This window comes from Pseudophryne corroboree, chromosome 1, assembly GCF_028390025.1.
Source record: "Pseudophryne corroboree isolate aPseCor3 chromosome 1, aPseCor3.hap2, whole genome shotgun sequence".
NCBI classification, from domain to species: Eukaryota; Metazoa; Chordata; class Amphibia; order Anura; family Myobatrachidae; genus Pseudophryne; species Pseudophryne corroboree.
The window spans coordinates 199,010,830-199,029,560 of record NC_086444.1 but is presented as its reverse complement, the minus strand read 5'-3'; positions in this window follow the sequence as shown (position 1 = coordinate 199,029,560).

Genomic DNA, 18,731 nt, shown 5'->3' with positions numbered 1-18,731 from the left:
TCATTACGTTAGTCGGCAGCCAATAGCGTGCCTGCCTGCCTGTGATCTCTGGGCCGTAAGCGAACGTGACGCTTGAGCGTCTCGACTACGGTTGAGCGATCGTTACGCAACTTGCGTACCCTTACGGTACTTCTTACGTAGATAGCGTACAGTGTTCTTAGATCTCTTAAAGTGTTTTATATACGATAAATATTTAGCTTTATCACATCCATACCTGTGGTGCATTTCAGTTTTGCACAGTTTGCTGACCACCAATATATAATATATAGCAGTACGGTACAGTAGGCCACTGCTCTACCTACCTCTGTGTCGTCAAGTATACTATCCATCCATACCTGTGGTGCATTTCCGTTTTGCACAGTTTGCTGACCACCAGTATATAATATATAGCAGTACGGTACAGTAGGCCACTGCTCTACCTACCTCTGTGTCGTCAAGTATACTATCCATCCATACCTGTGGTGCATTTCAGTTTTGCACAGTTTGCTGACCACCAGTATATAATATATAGCAGTACGGTACAGTAGGCCACTGCTCTACCTACCTCTGTGTCGTCAAGTATACTATCCATCCATACCTGTGGTGCATTTCAGTTGTGCGCAGTATATATAGTAGTAGGCCATTGCTATTGATATATTACTGGCATATAATTCCACACATTAAAAAATGGAGAACAAAAATGTGGAGGGTAAAATAGGGAAAGATCAAGATCCACTTCCACCTTGTGCTGAAGCTGCTGCCACTAGTCATGGCCGAGACAATGAAATGCCATCAACGTCGTCTGCCAAGGCCGATGCCCAATGTCATAGTAGAGAGCATGTAAAATCCCAAAAAATAAAGCTCAGTAAAATGACCCAAAAATCTAAATCAAAATCATCTGAGTAGAAGCGTAAACTTGCCAATGTGCCATTTACGACACGGAGTGGCAAGGAACGGCTGAGGGCCTAGCCTATGTTCATGGCTAGTGGTTCAGCTTCACATGAGGATGGAAGCACTCATCCTCCTGCTAGAAAACTTAAAAGAGTTAAGATGGCAAAAGCACAGCAAAGAACTGTGCGTACTTCTAAATCACAAATCCCCAAGTAGAGTCCAATTGTGTCGGTTGCGATGCCTGACCTTCCCAACACTGGACGGGAAGAGGTGGCACCTTCCACCATTTGCACGCCCCCTGCAAGTGCTGGAAGGAGCACCCGCAGTCCAGTTCCTGATAGTCAAATTGAAGATGTCACTGTTGAAGTACACCAGGATGAGGATATGGGTGTTGCTGGCTCTGGGGAGGAAATTGACAAGGAGGATTCTGATGGTGAGGTGGTTTGTTTAAGTCAGGCACCCGGGGAGACACCTGTTGTCCATGGGATGAATATGGCCATTGACATAACTGGTCAAATTACAAAAAAAATCACCTCGTCGGTGTGGAATTATTTTAACAGAAATGCGGACAACATTTGTCAAGCTGTAATAAGTAGGGGTAAGGTCGTTAACCACCTAGGAACATCCTCCCTTATACGTCACCTGGAGCGCATTCATCAGAAGTCATTGACAAGTTCAAAAACTTTGGGTGACAGCGGAAGCAGTCCACTGACAACTAAATCCCTTCCTGCAAACCACACCACCAACTCCCTCAGTGTCAATTTCCTCCTTAGACAGGAACGCCAATAGTCCTGCAGGCCATGCCACTGTCAAGTCTGATGAGTCCTCTCCTGCCTGGGATTCCTCCGATGCATCCTTGAGTGTAACGCCTACTGCTGCTGGCGCTGCTGTTGTTGCTGCTGGGAGTCGATCATCATCCCAGAGGGGAAGTCGGAAGACCACTTGTACTACTTCCAGTAAGCAATTGACTGTCCAACAGTCCTTTGCGAGGAAGATGAAATATCACAGCAGTCATCCTGCTGCAAAGCGGATAACTCAGGCCTGGGCGGTGTTAAACGTGTTTCCGGTATCCACCGTTAATTCACAGGAAACTAGAGATTTGCTTGAGGTACTGTGTCCCCGGTACCAAATACCATCTAGGTTCCATTTCTCTAGGCAGGTGATACCGAGAATGTACACAGACCTCAGAAAAAGAGTCCCCAGTGTCCTAAAAAATGCAGTTGTACCCAATGTCCACTTAACCACGGACATGTGGACAAGTGGAGCAGGGCAGACTAAGGACTATATGACTGTGACAGTCCACTGGGTAGATGTATTGCATCCAGCAGCAAGAACAGCAGCGGCGGCACTAGTAGCAGCATCTCGCAAACGCCAACTCATTCCTAGGCAGGCTACGCTTTGTATCACCGCTTTCCAGAAGAGGCACACAGCTGACAACCTCTTACGGAAACTGAGGAACATCATCGCAGAATGGCTTACCCCAATTGGACTCTCCTGGGGATTTGTGACATCGGACAACGCCAGCAATATTGTGCGTGCATTACATGTGGGCAAATTCCAGCACGTCCCATGTTTTGCACATACATTGAATTTGGTGGTGCAGAATTATTTAAAAAATGACAGGGGCGTGCAAGAGATGCTGTCGGTGGCCCGATGAATTGCGGACCACTTTCGGTATTCAGCCACCGCGTGCCGAAGACTGGAGCACCAGCAAACACTCCTGAACCTGCCCCGCCATCATCTGAAGCAAGAGGTGGTAACGAGGTGGAATTCAACCCCTATATGCTTCAGAGGATGGAGGAGCAGCAAAAGGCCATTCAAGCCTATAGAGCTACCTACGATATAGGCAAAGGAGGGGGAATGCACCTGACTCAAGCGCAGTAGAGAATGATTTCAACGTTGTGCAAGGTTCTGCAACCCTTTGAACTTGCCACACGTGAAGTCAGTTCAGACACTGCCAGCCTGAGTCAGGTCATTCCCCTCATCAGGCTTTTGCAGAAGAAGCTGTAGAGATTGAAGGAGGAGCTAAAACAGAGCGATTCCGCTAGGCATGTGGGACTTGTGGATGGAGCCCTTAATTCGCTTAACCAGGATTCACGGGTAATCAATCTGTTGAAATCAGAGCACTACATTTTGGCCACCGTGCTCGATCCTAGATTTAAAACCTACATTGGATCTCTCTTTCCGGCAGTCACAAGTCTGCAGAGGTTCAAAGACCTGCTGGTGAGAAAATTGTCAAGTCAAGCGGAACGTGACCTGTCAACAGCTCCTCCTTCACATTCTCCCGCAACTGGGGCTGCGAGGAAAAGGCTAAGAATTCCGAGCCCACCCGCTGGCGGTGATGCAGGGCAGTCTGGAGCGAGTGCTGACATCTGGTCCGGACTGAAGGACCTGCCAACGATTACTGACATGTCGTCTACTGTCACTGCATATGATTCTGTCACCATTGAAAGAATGGTGGAGGATTATATGAGTGACCGCATCCAAGTAGGCACGTCAGACAGTCCGTACGTATACTGGCAGGAAAAAGAGGCTATTTGGAGGCCCTTGCACAAACTGGCTTTATTTTACCTAAGTTGCCCCCCATCCAGTGTGTACTCCGAAAGAGTGTTTAGTGCAGCCGCTCACCTTGTCAGCAATCGGCGTACGAGGTTACTTCCAGAAACTGTGGAGTAGATAATGTTCATCAAAATGAATTATAATCAATTCCTCCGTGGAGACATTCACCAGCAATTGCCTCCAGAAAGTACACAGGGACCTGAGATGGTGGATTCCAGTGGGGACGAATTGATAATCTGTAAGGAGGGGGATGTACACAGTGAAAGGGGTGAGGACGATGAGGAGGAGGTAGACATCTTGCCTCTGTAGAGCCAGTTTGTGCAAGGAGAGATTGATTGCTTCTTTTTTGGTGGGGGCCCAAACCAACCAGTCATTTCAGTCACAGTCGTGTGGCAGACCCTGTCGCTGAAATGATGGGCTTGTTAAAGTGTGCATGTCCTGTTTATACAACATAAGGGTGGGTGGGAGGGCCCAAGGACAATTCCATCGTGCACCTCTTTTTTTCTTTAATTTATCTTTGCATCATGTGCTGTTTGGGGACTATTTTTTAAATCTGCCATCCTGTCTGACACTGCAGTGCCACTCCTAGATGGGCCAGTTGTTTGTGTCGGCCACTTGGGTCGCCTAGCTTAACCATCCAGCGACCTTGGTGCGCCTCTTATTTTCTTTGCATCATGTGCTGTTTGGGGACTATTTTTTAAATCTGCCATCCTGTCTGACACTGCAGTGCCACTCCTAGATGGGCCAGTTGTTTGTGTCGGCCACTTGGGTCGCTTAGCTTAACCATCCAGCGACCTTGGTGCACCTCTTTTTTTCTTTGCATCATGTGCTGTTTGGGGACTATTTTTTAAATCTGCCATCCTGTCTGACACTGCAGTGCCACTCCTAGATTGGCCAGGTGTTTGTGTCGGCCTCTTGGGTCGCTTAGCCACACAGCTACCTCATTGCACCTCTTTTTTTCTTTGCATCATGTGCTGTTTGGGGACTTTTTTTAAATCTGCCATCCTGTCTGACACTGCAGTGCCACTCCTAGATGGGCCAGTAGTTTGTGTCAGCCACTTGGGTCGCTTAGCTTAACCATCCAGCGACCTTGGTGCACCTCTTTTTTTCTTTGCATCATGTGCTGTTTGGGGACTATTTTTTAAATCTGCCATCCTGTCTGACACTGCAGTGCCACTCCTAGATGGGCCAGGTGTTTGTGTCGGCCACTTGGGTCGCTTAGCTTAGCCACACAGCTACCTCATTGCACCTCTTTTTTTCTTTGCATCATGTGCTGTTTGGGGACTATTTTTTAAATCTGCCATCCTGTCTGACACTGCAGTGACACTCCTAGATGAGCCAGGTGTTTGTGTCAGCCACTTGGGTCGCTTAGCTTAGCCACACAGTTACCTCATTGCACCTCTTTTTTTCTTTGCATCATGTGCTGTTTGGGGACTATTTTTTAAATCTGCCATCCTGTCTGACACTGCAGTGACACTCCTAGATGAGCCAGGTGTTTGTGTCGGCCACTTGGGTCGCTTAGCTTAGCCACACAGCTACCTCATTGCACCCTTTTTTTCTTTGCATCATGTGCTGTTTGGGGACTATTTTTTAAATCTGCCATCCTGTCTGACACTGCAGTGACACTCCTAGATGGGCCAGGTGTTTGTGTCGGCCACTTGGGTCGCTTAGCTTAGCCACACAGCTACCTCATTGCAACTCTTTTTTTCTTTGCATCATGTGCTGTTTGGGGACTATTTTTTGAAGTGCCATCCTGTCAGACACTGCAGTGCCACTCCTAGATGGGCCAGGTGTTTGTGTCGGCCACTTAGGTCGCTTAGCTTAGTCATTCAGCGACCTCAGTGCAAATTTTAGGACTAAAAATAATATTGTGAGGTGTGAGGTGTTCAGAATAGACTGGAAATGAGTGGAAATTATGGTTATTGAGGTTAATAAAACTATGGGATCAAAATGACCCCCAAATTCTATGATTTAAGCTGTTTTTGAGTTTTTTTGTAAAAAAAAACACCCGAATCCAAAACACACCCGAATCCGACAAAAAAATTTCGGGGAGGTTTTGCCAAAACGCGTCCGAATCCAAAACACGGCCACGGAACCGAATCCAAAACCAAAACACAACACCCGAAAAATGTCCGGCGAGTGCACTGACGACACAGAGGTAGGTACAGCCGTGGCCTACCGTACTGCTATATATATATATATATATATATATATATATTATACTGTATAATAATAATAACGGACCTGGTGGACACTGTCAGCAGACTGCTAAACTAGTATGAAAAAAAAAAAACCACCACAGGTATACAATGTAGATGGATGGATAGTATAGTATTATATTACTTATGGAGGACGAGTGCACTGACGACACAGAGGTAGGTACAGCCGTGGCCTACCGTACTGCTATATATATATATAATATACTGTATAATAATAACGGACCTGGTGGACACTGTCAGCAGACTGCTAAACTAGTATGAAGAAAAAAAAAACCACCACAGGTATACAATGTAGATGGATGGATAGTATAGTATTATATTACTTATGGACGACGAGTGCACTGATGACACAGAGGTAGGTACAGCTGTGGCCTACCGTACTGCTATATATATATATATATATAATATACTGTATAATAATAATAACGGACCTGGTGGACACTGTCAGCAGACTGCTAAACTAGTATGAAGAAAAAAAAAGCCACCACAGGTATACAATGTAGATGGATGGATAGTATAGTATTATATTACTTATGGACGACGAGTGCACTGACGACACAGAGGTAGGTACAGCCGTGGCCTACCGTACTGCTATATATATATATATAATATACTGTATAATAATAACGGACCTGGTGGACACTGTCAGCAGACTGCTAAACTAGTATGAAGAAAAAAAAAAACTACCACAGGTATACAATGTAGATGGATGGATAGTATAGTATTATATTACTTATGGACGACGAGTGCACTGACGACACAGAGGTAGGTACAGCCGTGGCCTACCGTACTGCTGTATATATATATATATATATATATATATATATATATCTAATATACTGTATAATAATAACGGACCTGGTGGACACAGTCAGCAGACTGCTAAACTAGTATGAAGAAAAAAAAAAGCCACCACAGGTATACAATGTAGATGGATGGATAGTATAGTATTATATTACTTATGGACGACGAGTGCACTGACGACACAGAGGTAGGTACAGCCGTGGCCTACCATACTGCTATATATATATATATATATATAATATACTGTATAATAATAATAACGGACCTGGTGGACACTGTCAGCAGACTGCTAAACTAGTATGAAGAAAAAAAAAGCCACCACAGGTATACAATGTAGATGGATGGATAGTATAGTATTATATTACTTATGGACGACGAGTGCACTGACGACACAGAGGTAGGTACAGCCGTGGCCTACCGTACTGCTATATATATATATAATATACTGTATAATAATAACGGACCTGGTGGACACTGTCAGCAGACTGCTAAACTAGTAATATGAAGGAAAAAAAAAGCCACCACAGGAGTGTTTTTCAGGCAGACAAACGTATACTGGACTGGTGGTCACTGTCAGCAAAACTGTGCACTGTACTCCTGCTATAACTGCTCCCCAGTCCCCACAATTAGGCAGTGTGAGCAGTGCACTCAGCACAGATATATCATGCAGCAGTGCAGCACACTGAGTGAGCACAGATATGGTGGAGCGTTTTTTTCAGGCAGAGAAACAACGGATTAAACTCACTGGTGGTATTATAATCAAAACCCTGCACTGTACTCCCTAACAGCTGCTCCCCGTCCCCAATCCTCCCCACAATTATAACTAAGTCACTCAGTCTTTTCTACTATAACGGAGAGGACGCCAGCCACGTCCTCTCCTTATCAATCTCAATGCACGTGTGAAAATGGCGGCGACGCGCGGCTGCTTATATAGAATCCGAATCTCGCGAGAATCCGACAGCGGGATGATTACGTTCGGGCGCGCTCGGTTTACCCGAGCCACACGGGAGAATCCGAGCACTGCTCGGACCCGTGTAAAAAGGCTGAAGTTCGGGTGGGTCGGTTTCCGAGAAACCGAACCCGCTCATCTCTAATAATCACACACCTGTACAAACACATGTATACTGACACATATGTATACAGTGACACACAAGCACAGTACCTCCCCCTATATCCTGCCCCCTCACAATCCTGACGGTCCAACAGGGACCACTCCCACCCCAGTGTGGCGAACACAGCGAGCCCGCAAAGGGGCTTGCTGCGCTCGCCACCCCCTTCCCCCCGACGGCATTCCGCTCCCGGGATACCAGCGTTGGTATGCCCGGTCACGCATACCACACCCTACAGATATGTAGTCACACACCTATTCACATACAATCACACACATGCACACATTCATGCACACATATAGCAGCAGAGCCGGATTAAGGGGGGGGCCCGGGGTGTACGTACCCCGGGCCACCCTTCCTAAAAGGGCCCCCCGCCACAGATCGGAGCTCTTACCGATCTGCGGCGCTGCGCTGCATTCCCTGCTCCTGTTTAGTTGCCCTGGCAACCTAACACTTGAGCCGTGGCGCCGGCGCCGCCTATCAGTACAGGACAGCTGAGCGACGGCTCAGCTGTCCAATAGTGTATAATGTAACAGCCTGCGGCTCAGTTACCGTCTGAGCGCGTAGGCTGTATGAGAGACTGTAGTGCAGTTCTTCTCCAAGGAGAGGAACGAACACTCACTCTCCTGTCTCCTGTGCTACAGCAGCCTGCCAGCAAAAGTAAGGCTGGCTGTATAATTATTAGTGATGTGCACCGGAAATTTTTCGGGTTTTGTGTTTTGGTTTTGGGTTCGGTTCCGCGGCCGTGTTTTGGGTTCGAACGCGTTTTGGCAAAACCTCACCGAATTTTTCTTGTCGGATTCGGGTGTGTTTTGGATTCGGGTGTTTTTTTCAAAAAACCCTAAAAAACAACTTAAATCATAGAATTTGGGGGTCATTTTGATCCCATAGTATTATTAACCTCAATAACCATAATTTCCACTCATTTTCAGTCTATTCTGAACACCTCACACCTCACAATATTATTTTTAGTCCTAAAATTTGCACCGAGGTAGCTGTGTGACTAAGCTAAGCGACCCAAGTGGCCGACACAAACACCTGGCCCATCTAGGAGTGGCACTGCAGTGTCAGACAGGATGGCACTTGAAAAAAATATTTCCCAAACAGCACATGACGCAAAGAAAAAAAGAGGCGCACCAAGGTCGCTGTGTGACTAAGCTAAGCAACACAAGTGGCCGACACAAACACCTGGCCCATCTAGGAGTGGCACTGCAGTGTCACGCAGGATGGCCCTTCAAAAAAATTCTCCCCAAACAGCACATGACCCAAAGAAAAATGAAAGAAAAAAGAGGTGCAAGATGGAATTGTCCTTGGGCCCTCCCACCCACCCTTATGTTGTATAAACAGGACATGCACACTTTAACGAACCCATCATTTCAGCGACAGGGTCTGCCACACGACTGTGACTGAAATGACTGGTTGGTTTGGGCCCCCACCAAAAAAGAAGCAATAAATCTCTCCTTGCACAAACTGGCTCTACAGAGGCAAGATGTCCACCTCCTCCTCATCGTCCGATTCCTCACCCCTTTCACTGTGTACATCCCCCTCCTCACAGATTATTAATTCGTCCCCACTGGAATCCACCATCTCAGGTCCCCGTGTACTTTCTGGAGGCAATTGCTGCTGGTGAATGTCTCCATGGAGGAATTGATTATAATTCATTTTAATGAACATCATCTTCTCCACATTTTCTGGAAGTAACCTCGTACGCCGATTGCTGACAAGGTGAGCGGCGGCACTAAACACTCTTTCGGAGTACACACTGGAGGGAGGGCAACTTAGGTAGAATAAAGCCAGTTTGTGCAAGGGCCTCCAAATTGCCTCTTTTTCCTGCCAGTATACGTACGGACTGTCTGACGTGCCTACTTGGATGCGGTCACTCATATAATCCTCCACCATTCTTTCAATGGTGAGAGAATCATAAGCAGTGACAGTAGATGACATGTCAGTAATCGTTGGCAGGTCTTCAGTCCGGACCAGATGTCAGCATCAGCAGTCGCTCCAGACTGCCCTGCATCACCACCAGCGGGTGGGCTCGGAATTCGTAGCCTTTTCCTCGCACCCCCAGTTACGGGAGAATGTGAAGGAGGAGATGTTGACGGGTCGCGTTCCGCTTGACTTGACAATTTTCTCACCAGCAGGTCTTTGAACCTCTGCAGACTTGTGTCTGCCGGAAAGAGAGATCCAACGTAGGTTTTAAATCTAGGATCGAGCACGGTGGCCAAAATGTAGTGCTCTGATTTCAACAGATTGACCACCCGTGAATCCTGGTTAAGCGAATGAATGGCTCCATCCACAAGTCCCACATGCCTAGCGGAATCGCTCTGTTTTAGCTCCTCCTTCAATGCCTCCAGCTTCTTCTGCAAAAGTCTGATGAGGGGAATGACCTGACTCAGGCTGGCAGTGTCTGAACTGACTTCACGTGTGGCAAGTTCAAAAGGTTGCAGAACCTTGCACAACGTTGAAATCATTCTCCACTGCGCTTGAGACAGGTGCATTCCACCTCCTTTGCCTATATCGTGGGCAGATGTATAGGCTTGAATGGCCTTTTGCTGCTCCTCCATCCTCTGAAGCATACAGAGGGTTGAATTCCACCTCGTTACCACCTCTTGCTTCAGATGATGGCATGGCAGGTTCAGGTGTTTTTGGTGGTGCTCCAGTCTTCTGTACGCGGTGCCTGTACGCCGAAAGTGGCCCGCAATTCTTCTGGCCACCGACAGCATCTCTTGCACGCCCCTGTCGTTTTTTAAATAATTCTGCACCACCAAATTCAAGGTATGTGCAAAACATGGGACGTGCTGGAATTTGCCCAGATGTAATGCACGCACAATATTGCTGGCGTTGTCCGATGCCACAAATCCGCAGGAGAGTCCAATTGGGGTAAGCCATTCTGCGATGATCTTCCTCAGTTGCCGTAAGAGGTTTTCAGCTGTGTGCGTATTCTGGAAAGCGGTGATACAAAGCGTAGCCTGCCTAGGAACGAGTTGGCGTTTGCGAGATGCTGCTACTGGTGCCGCCGCTGCTGTTCTTGCAGCGGGAGGCAATACATCTACCCAGTGGGCTGTCACAGTCATATAGTCCTGAGTCTGCCCTGCTCCACTTGTCCACATGTCCGTGCTTAAGTGGACATTGGGTACAACTGCATTTTTTTGGACACTGGTGAGTCTTTTTCTGACGTCCGTGTACATTCTCGGTATCGCCTGCCTAGAGAAGTGGAACCTAGATGGTATTTGGTAACGGGGGCACACTACCTCAAGCAATTCTCTAGTTCCCCGTGAACTAACGGCGGATACTGGACGCACGTCTAACACCAACATAGTTGTCAAGGCCTGAGTTATCCGCTTTGCAACAGGATGACTGCTGTGATATTTCATCTTCCTCGCAAAGGACTGTTGGACAGTCAATTGCTTACTGGAAATAGTACAAGTGGTCTTCCGACTTCCCCTCTGGGATGACGATCGACTCCCAGCAGCAACAACAGCAGCGCCAGCAGCAGTAGGCGTTACACTCAAGGATGCATCGGAGGAATCCCAGGCAGGAGAGGACTCGTCAGACTTGCCAGTGACATGGCCTGCAGGACTATTGGCTTTCCTGGGTAAGGAGGAAATTGACACTGAGGGAGTTGGTGGTGTGGTTTGCGGGAGCTTGGTTACAAGAGGAAGGGATTTACTGGTCAGTGGACTGCTTCCGCTGTCGCCCAAAGTTTTTGAACTTGTCACTGACTTATTATGAATGCGCTGCAGGTGACGTATAAGGGAGGATGTTCCGAGGTGGTTAACGTCCTTACCCCTACTTATTACAGCTTGACAAAGGCAACAAACGTCTTGACACCAGTTGTCCGCATTTCTGTTGAAATAATTCCACACTGAAGAGCTGATTTATTTTGTATTTTGACCAGGCATGTCAATGGCCATATTCCTCCCCTGGACAACAGGTGTCTCCCCGGGTGCCTGACTTAAACAAACCACATCACCATCAGAATCCTCCTTGTCAATTTCCTCCCCAGCGCCAGCAACACCCATATCCTCATCCTGGTGTACTTCAACACTGACATCTTCAATTTGACTATCAGGAACTGGACTGCGGGTGCTCCTTCCAGCACTTGCAGGGGGCGTGCAAATGGTGGAAGGCGCAAGCTCTTCCCGTCCAGTGTTGGGAAGGTCAGGCATCGCAACCGACACAATTGGACTCTCCTTGGGAATTTGTGATTTCGAAGAACGCACAGTTCTTTGCTGTGCTTTTGCCAGCTTAAGTCTTTTCTTTTTTCTAGCGAGAGGATGAGTGCTTCCATCCTCATGTGAAGCTGAACCACTAGCCATGAACATAGGCCAGGGCCTCAGCCATTCCTTGCCACTCCGTGTCGTAAATGGCATATTGGCAAGTTTACGCTTCTCCTCAGACGCTTTTAATTTTGATTTTTGGGTCATTTTACTGAACTTTTGTGTTTTGGATTTTACATGCTCTGTACTATGACATTGGGCATCGGCCTTGGCAGACGACGTTGATGGCATTTCATCGTCTCGGCCATGACTAGTGGCAGCAGCTTCAGCACGAGGTGGAAGTGGATCTTGATCTTCCCCTATTTTTTTAACCTCCACATTTTTGTTCTCCATATTTTAATGCGCACTACTAAAAGCCACCACAGGTATACAATGTAGATGGATGGATAGTATAGTATTATATTACTTATGGACGACGAGTGCACTGACGACACAGAGGTAGGTACAGCCGTGGCCTACCGTACTGCTATATATATATATATATATATATTATATATATATATATATATATATATAATATACTGTATAATAATAACGGACCTGGTGGACACTGTCAGCAGACTGCTAAACTAGTATGAAGAAAAAAAAGCCACCACAGGTATACAATGTAGATGGATGGATAGTATAGTATTATATTACTTATGGAGGATGAGTGCACTGATGACACAGAGGTAGGTACAGCCGTGGCCTACCGTACTGCTATATATATATAATATACTGTATAATAATAACGGACCTGGTGGACACTGTCAGCAGACTGCTAAACTAGTATGAAGAAAAAAAAAACCACCACAGGTATACAATGTAGATGGATGGATAGTATAGTATTATATTACTTATGGACGACGAGTGCACTGACGACACAGAGGTAGGTACAGCCGTGGCCTACCGTACTGCTATATATATATATATATATATATATATATAAAATATACTGTATAATAATAATAACGGACCTGGTGGACACTGTCAGCAGACTGCTAAACTAGTATGAAGAAAAAAAAAGCCACCACAGGTATACAATGTAGATGGATGGATAGTATAGTATTATATTACTTATAGAGGACGAGTGCACTGACGACACAGAGGTAGGTACAGCCGTGGCCTACCGTACTGCTATATATATATATATATATATATATATATATATATAATATACTGTATAATAATAACGGACCTGGTGGACACTGTCAGCAGACTGCTAAACTAGTATGAAGAAAAAACAAACTACCACAGGTATACAATGTAGATGGATGGATAGTATAGTATTATATTACTTATGGACGACGAGTGCACTGACGACACAGAGGTAGGTACAGCCGTGGCCTACCGTACTGCTATATATATATATATATAATATACTGTATAATAATAACGGACCTGGTAGACACAGTCAGCAGACTGCTAAACTAGTATGAAGAAAAAAAAAGCCACGACAGGTATACAATGTAGATGGATGGATAGTATAGTATTATATTACTCATGGACGACGAGTGCACTGACGACACAGAGGTAGGTACAGCCGTGGCCTACTGTACTGCTATATATATATATATATATATATATATATATATAATATACTGTATAATAATAATAACAACGGACCTGGTGGACACTGTCAGCAGACTGCTAAACTAGTATGAAGAAAAAAAAAGCCACCACAGGTATACAATGTAGATGGATGGATAGTATAGTATTATATTACTTATGGACGACGAGTGCACTGACGACACAGAGGTAGGTACAGCCGTGGCCTACCGTACTGCTATATATATATATAATATACTGTATGATAATAACGGACCTGGTGGACACTGTCAGCAGACTGCTAAACTAGTATGAAGAAAAAAAAAGCCACCACAGGTATACAATGTAGATGGATGGATAGTATAGTATTATATTACTTATGGACGACGAGTGCACTGACGACACAGAGGTAGGTACAGCCGTGGCCTACCGTACTGCTATATATATATATATATATATATAATATACTGTATAATAATAACGGACCTGGTGGACACTGTCAGCAGACTGCTAAACTAGTATGAAGAAAAAAAAGCCACCACAGGTATACAATGTAGATGGATGGATAGTATAGTATTATATTACTTATGGACGACGAGTGCACTGACGACACAGAGGAAGGTACAGCCGTGGCCTACCGTACTGCTATATATATATATATAATATACTGTATAATAATAACGGACCTGGTGGACACTGTCAGCAGACTGCTAAACTAGTATGAAGAAAAAAAAAGCCACCACAGGTATACAATGAAGATGGATGGATAGTATAGTATTATATTACTTATGGACGACGAGTGCACTGACGACACAGAGGTAGGTACAGCCGTGGCCTACCGCAGAGCCGGATTAAGGGGGGGGTCCCGGGGATACGTACCCCGGGCCCCCCTTTCTAAAAGGGGCCCCCTTCCACAGAACGGATCGCTTTACCGATCCGCTATGTGGTGATGCTGCGCTCCCGGCTCCCCGCAGCGGCGCTGCATAGCAGAGAGTAAAGGACAGCTGAGCGACGGCTCAGCTGTCCAATAGCGGTTGAAGCAGCAGCAGCCTGCGGCTCAGTCATTGGCTGGGCGCGCAGGCTGCAGAGGGGAGGAAGGAAGAAGAGACCGAAGCATGTGGAGCCAGCCCAGCAGAGGAAGCCTGGTGCCCTTAGAGACAGAGAGGATGGAGCTCTCGATCTCCTCTGTCTCAGCAGACACTGACAGCAGCCTGATCAAGTGAGGCTGACTGTCTTTCATTGTTTTTTTCCCTGCTGCAAAAAATTTAAAACATTTAGGCTCTGGGTTATATATGTATATATATATATAGTGTGTGTGTGTGTGTGTGTGTGTGTGTGTGTGTGTATATATATATATATATATATATATATAGTGTTCACTCTAGGCTGTTTTAGCAGGGCGCCGTACCCTGCCCGATTTTATTAAGGCAAAACCCGCCCATCCCTTTCTGCGGTGCCCTGCTAAACAGCCTGCCCGCTTCCTGCTGTACCCGCCCCCTTTAGTGACGCCACCAGCCGCCCACACCCCCTTTAGTGACGTCGCCAGCCGCACATGCCCCTTTAGTGACGCCGCTGCCCACCCATGCCCCCTTAAGTCTGAAGAGTGCCGCATTTACAGAAGTTTGTTTTACATATTTATTTATTTATTTCTTAATTGAAAAAATGCCGGCACTCCAGTGGTAAATGTTTTTACTTGTTCCAGTGCCCTCCCGGGTCATCTATATATATATATATATATAATCTACTTCCTCTTTAGTAAGGGCCCCACAGTCTGAAGTGCCCCGGGCCCCCCATAGCCTTAATCCGGCTCTGGCCTACCGTACTGCTATATATATATATAATATACTGTATAATAATAACGGACCTGGTGGACACTGTCAGCAGACTGCTAAACTAGTATGAAGAAAAAAAAAGCCACCACAGGTATACAATGTAGATGGATGGATAGTATAGTATTATATTACTTATGGACGACGAGTGCACTGACGTCACAGAGGTAGGTACAGCCGTGGCCTACCGTACTGCTATATATATATATATATATATATATATATATATAATATACTGTATAATAATAACGGACCTGGTGGACACTGTCAGCAGACTGCTAAACTAGTATGAAGGAAAAAAAAGCCACCACAGGTATACAATGTAGATGGATGGATAGTATAGTATTATATTACTTATGGAGGACGAGTGCACTGACGACACAGAGGTAGGTACAGCCGTGGCCTACCGTACTGCTATATATATATATATAATATACTGTATAATAATAACGGACCTGGTGGACACTGTCAGCAGACTGCTAAACTAGTAGTATGAAGAAAAAAAAAGCCACCACAGGAGTGTTTTTCAGGCAGACAAACGTATACTGGACTGGTGGTCACTGTCAGCAAAACTGTGCACTGTACTCCTGCTATAACTGCTCCCCAGTCCCCACAATTAGGCAGTGTGAGCAGTGCACTCAGCACAGATATATCATGCAGCAGTACAGCACACTGAGTGAGCACAGATATGGTAGAGCGTTTTTTTCAGGCAGAGAAACAACGGATTAAACTCACTGGTGGTATTATAATCAAAACCCTGCACTGTACTCCCTAACAGCTGCTCCCCGTCCCCAATCCTCCCCACAATTATACCTAAGTCACTCAGTCTTTTCTACTATAACGGAGAGGACGCCAGCAACGTCCTCTCCCTATCAATCTCAATGCACGTGTGAAAATGGCGGCGACGCGCGGCTGCTTATATAGAATCCGAATCTCGCGAGAATCCGACAGCGGGATGATTACGTTCGGGCGCGCTCGGTTTACCCGAGCCACACGGGAGAATCCGAGCACGGCTCGGACCCGTGTAAAAAGGCTGAAGTTCGGGTGGGTCGGTTTCCGAGAAACTGAACCCGCTCATCTCTAATAATCACACACCTGTACAAACACATGTATACTGACACATATGTATACAGTGACACACAAGCACAGTACCTCCCCCTATATCCTGCCCCCTCACAGTCCTGACGGTCCAACAGGGACCACTCCCACCCCAGCGTGGCGAACACAGCGAGCCCGCAAAGGGGCTTGCTGCGACCGCCACCCCCTTTCCCCCGACGGCATTCCGCTCCCGGGATACCAGCTTTGGTATGCCCGGTCACGCATACCACACCCATACAGATATGTAGTCACACACCTATTCACATACAATCACACGCATGCACACATTCATGCACACATATAGCAGCAGAGCCGGATTAAGGGGGGGGCCCGGGGTGTACGTACCCCGGGCCACCCTTCCTAAAAGGGCCCCCCGCCACAGCTCTTACCGATCTGCGGCGCTGCGCTGCATTCCCTGCTCCTGTTTGGTTGCCCTGGCTACCTAACACTTGAGCTGTGGCGCCGGCGCCGCCTATCTGTACAGGACAGCTGAGCGACGGCTCAGCTGTCCAATAGTGTATAATGTAACAGCCTGCGGCTCAGTCACCGTCTGAGCGCGTAGGCTGTATGAGAGACTGTAGTGCAGTTCTTCTCCAAGGAGAGGAACGAACACTCACTCTCCTGTCTCCTGTGCTACAGCAGCCTGCCAGCAAAAGTAAGGCTGGCTGTATAATTATTAGTGATGTGCACCGTAAATTTTTCGGGTTTTGTGTTTTGGTTTTGGGTTCGGTTCCGCGGCCGTGTTTTGGGTTCGAACGCATTTTGGCAAAACCTCACCGAATTTTTCTTGTCGGATTCAGGTGTGTTTTGGATTCGGGTGTTTTTTTCAAAAAACCCTAAAAAACAGCTTAAATCATAGAATTTGGGGGTCATTTTGATCCCATAGTATTATTAACCTCAATAACCATAATTTCCACTCATTTTCAGTCTATTCTGAACACCTCACACATCACAATATTATTTTTAGTCCTAAAATTTGCACCGAGGTAGCTGTGTGACTAAGCTAAGCAACCCAAGTGGCCGACACAAACACCTGGCCCATCTAGGAGTGGCACTGCAGTGTCAGACAGGATGGCACTTGAAAAAAATATTTCCCTAACAGCACATGACGCAAAGAAAAAAAGAGGCGCACCAAGGTCGCTGTGTGACTAAGCTAAGCGACACAAGTGGCCGACACAAACACCTGGCCCATCTAGGAGTGGCACTGCAGTGTCACGCATGATGGCCCTTCAAAAAAATACTCCCCAAACAGCACATGACCCAAAGAAAAATGAAAGAAAAAAGAGGTGCAAGATGGAATTGTCCTTGGGCCGTCCCACCCACCCTTATGTTGTATAAACAGGACATGCACACTTTAACGAACCCATCATTTCAGCGACAGGGTCTGCCATACGACTGTGACTGAAATGACTGGTTGGTTTGGGCCCCCACCAAAAAAGAAGCAATCAATCTCTCCTTGCACAAACTGGCTCTACAGAGGCAAGATGTCCACCTCCTCCTCATCGTCCGATTCCTCACCCCTTTCACTGTGTACATCCCCCTCCTCACAGATTATTAATTCGTCCCCACTGGAATCCACCATCTCAGGTCCCCGTTTACTTTCTGGAGGCAATTGCTGCTGGTGAATGTCTCCATGGAGGAATTGATTATAATTAATTTTAATGAACATCATCTTCTCCACATTTTCTGGAAGTAACCTCGTACGCCGATTGCTGACAAGGTGAGCGGCGGCACTAAACACTCTTTCGGAGTACACACTGGAGGGAGGGCAACTTAGGTAGAATAAAGCCAGTTTGTGCAAAGGCCTCCAAATTGCCTCTTTTTCCTGCCAGTATACGTACGGACTGTCTGACATGCCTACTTGGATGCGGTCACTCATATAATCCTCCACCATTCTTTCAATGGTGAGAGAATCATATGCAGTGACAGTAGACGACATGTCAGTAATCGTTGGCAGGTCCTTCAGTCCGGACCAGATGTCAGCATCAGCAGTCGCTCCAGACTGCCCTGCATCACCGCCAGCGGGTGGGCTCGGAATTCGTAGCCTTTTCCTCGCACCCCCAGTTGCGGGAGAATGTGAAGGAGGAGATGTTGACGGGTCGCGTTCCGCTTGACTTGACAATTTTCTCACCAACAGGTCTTTGAACCTCTGCAGACTTGTGTCTGCCGGAAAGAGAGATCCAACGTAGGTTTTAAATCTAGGATCGAGCACGGTGGCCAAAATGTAGTGCTCTGATTTCAACAGATTGACCACCCGTGAATCCTGGTTAAGCGAATGAAGGGCTCCATCCACAAGTCCCACATGCCTAGCGGAATCGCTCTGTTTTAGCTCCTCCTTCAATGCCTCCAGCTTCTTCTGCAAAAGCCTGATGAGGGGAATGACCTGACTCAGGCTGGCAGTGTCTGAACTGACTTCACGTGTGGCAAGTTCAAAAG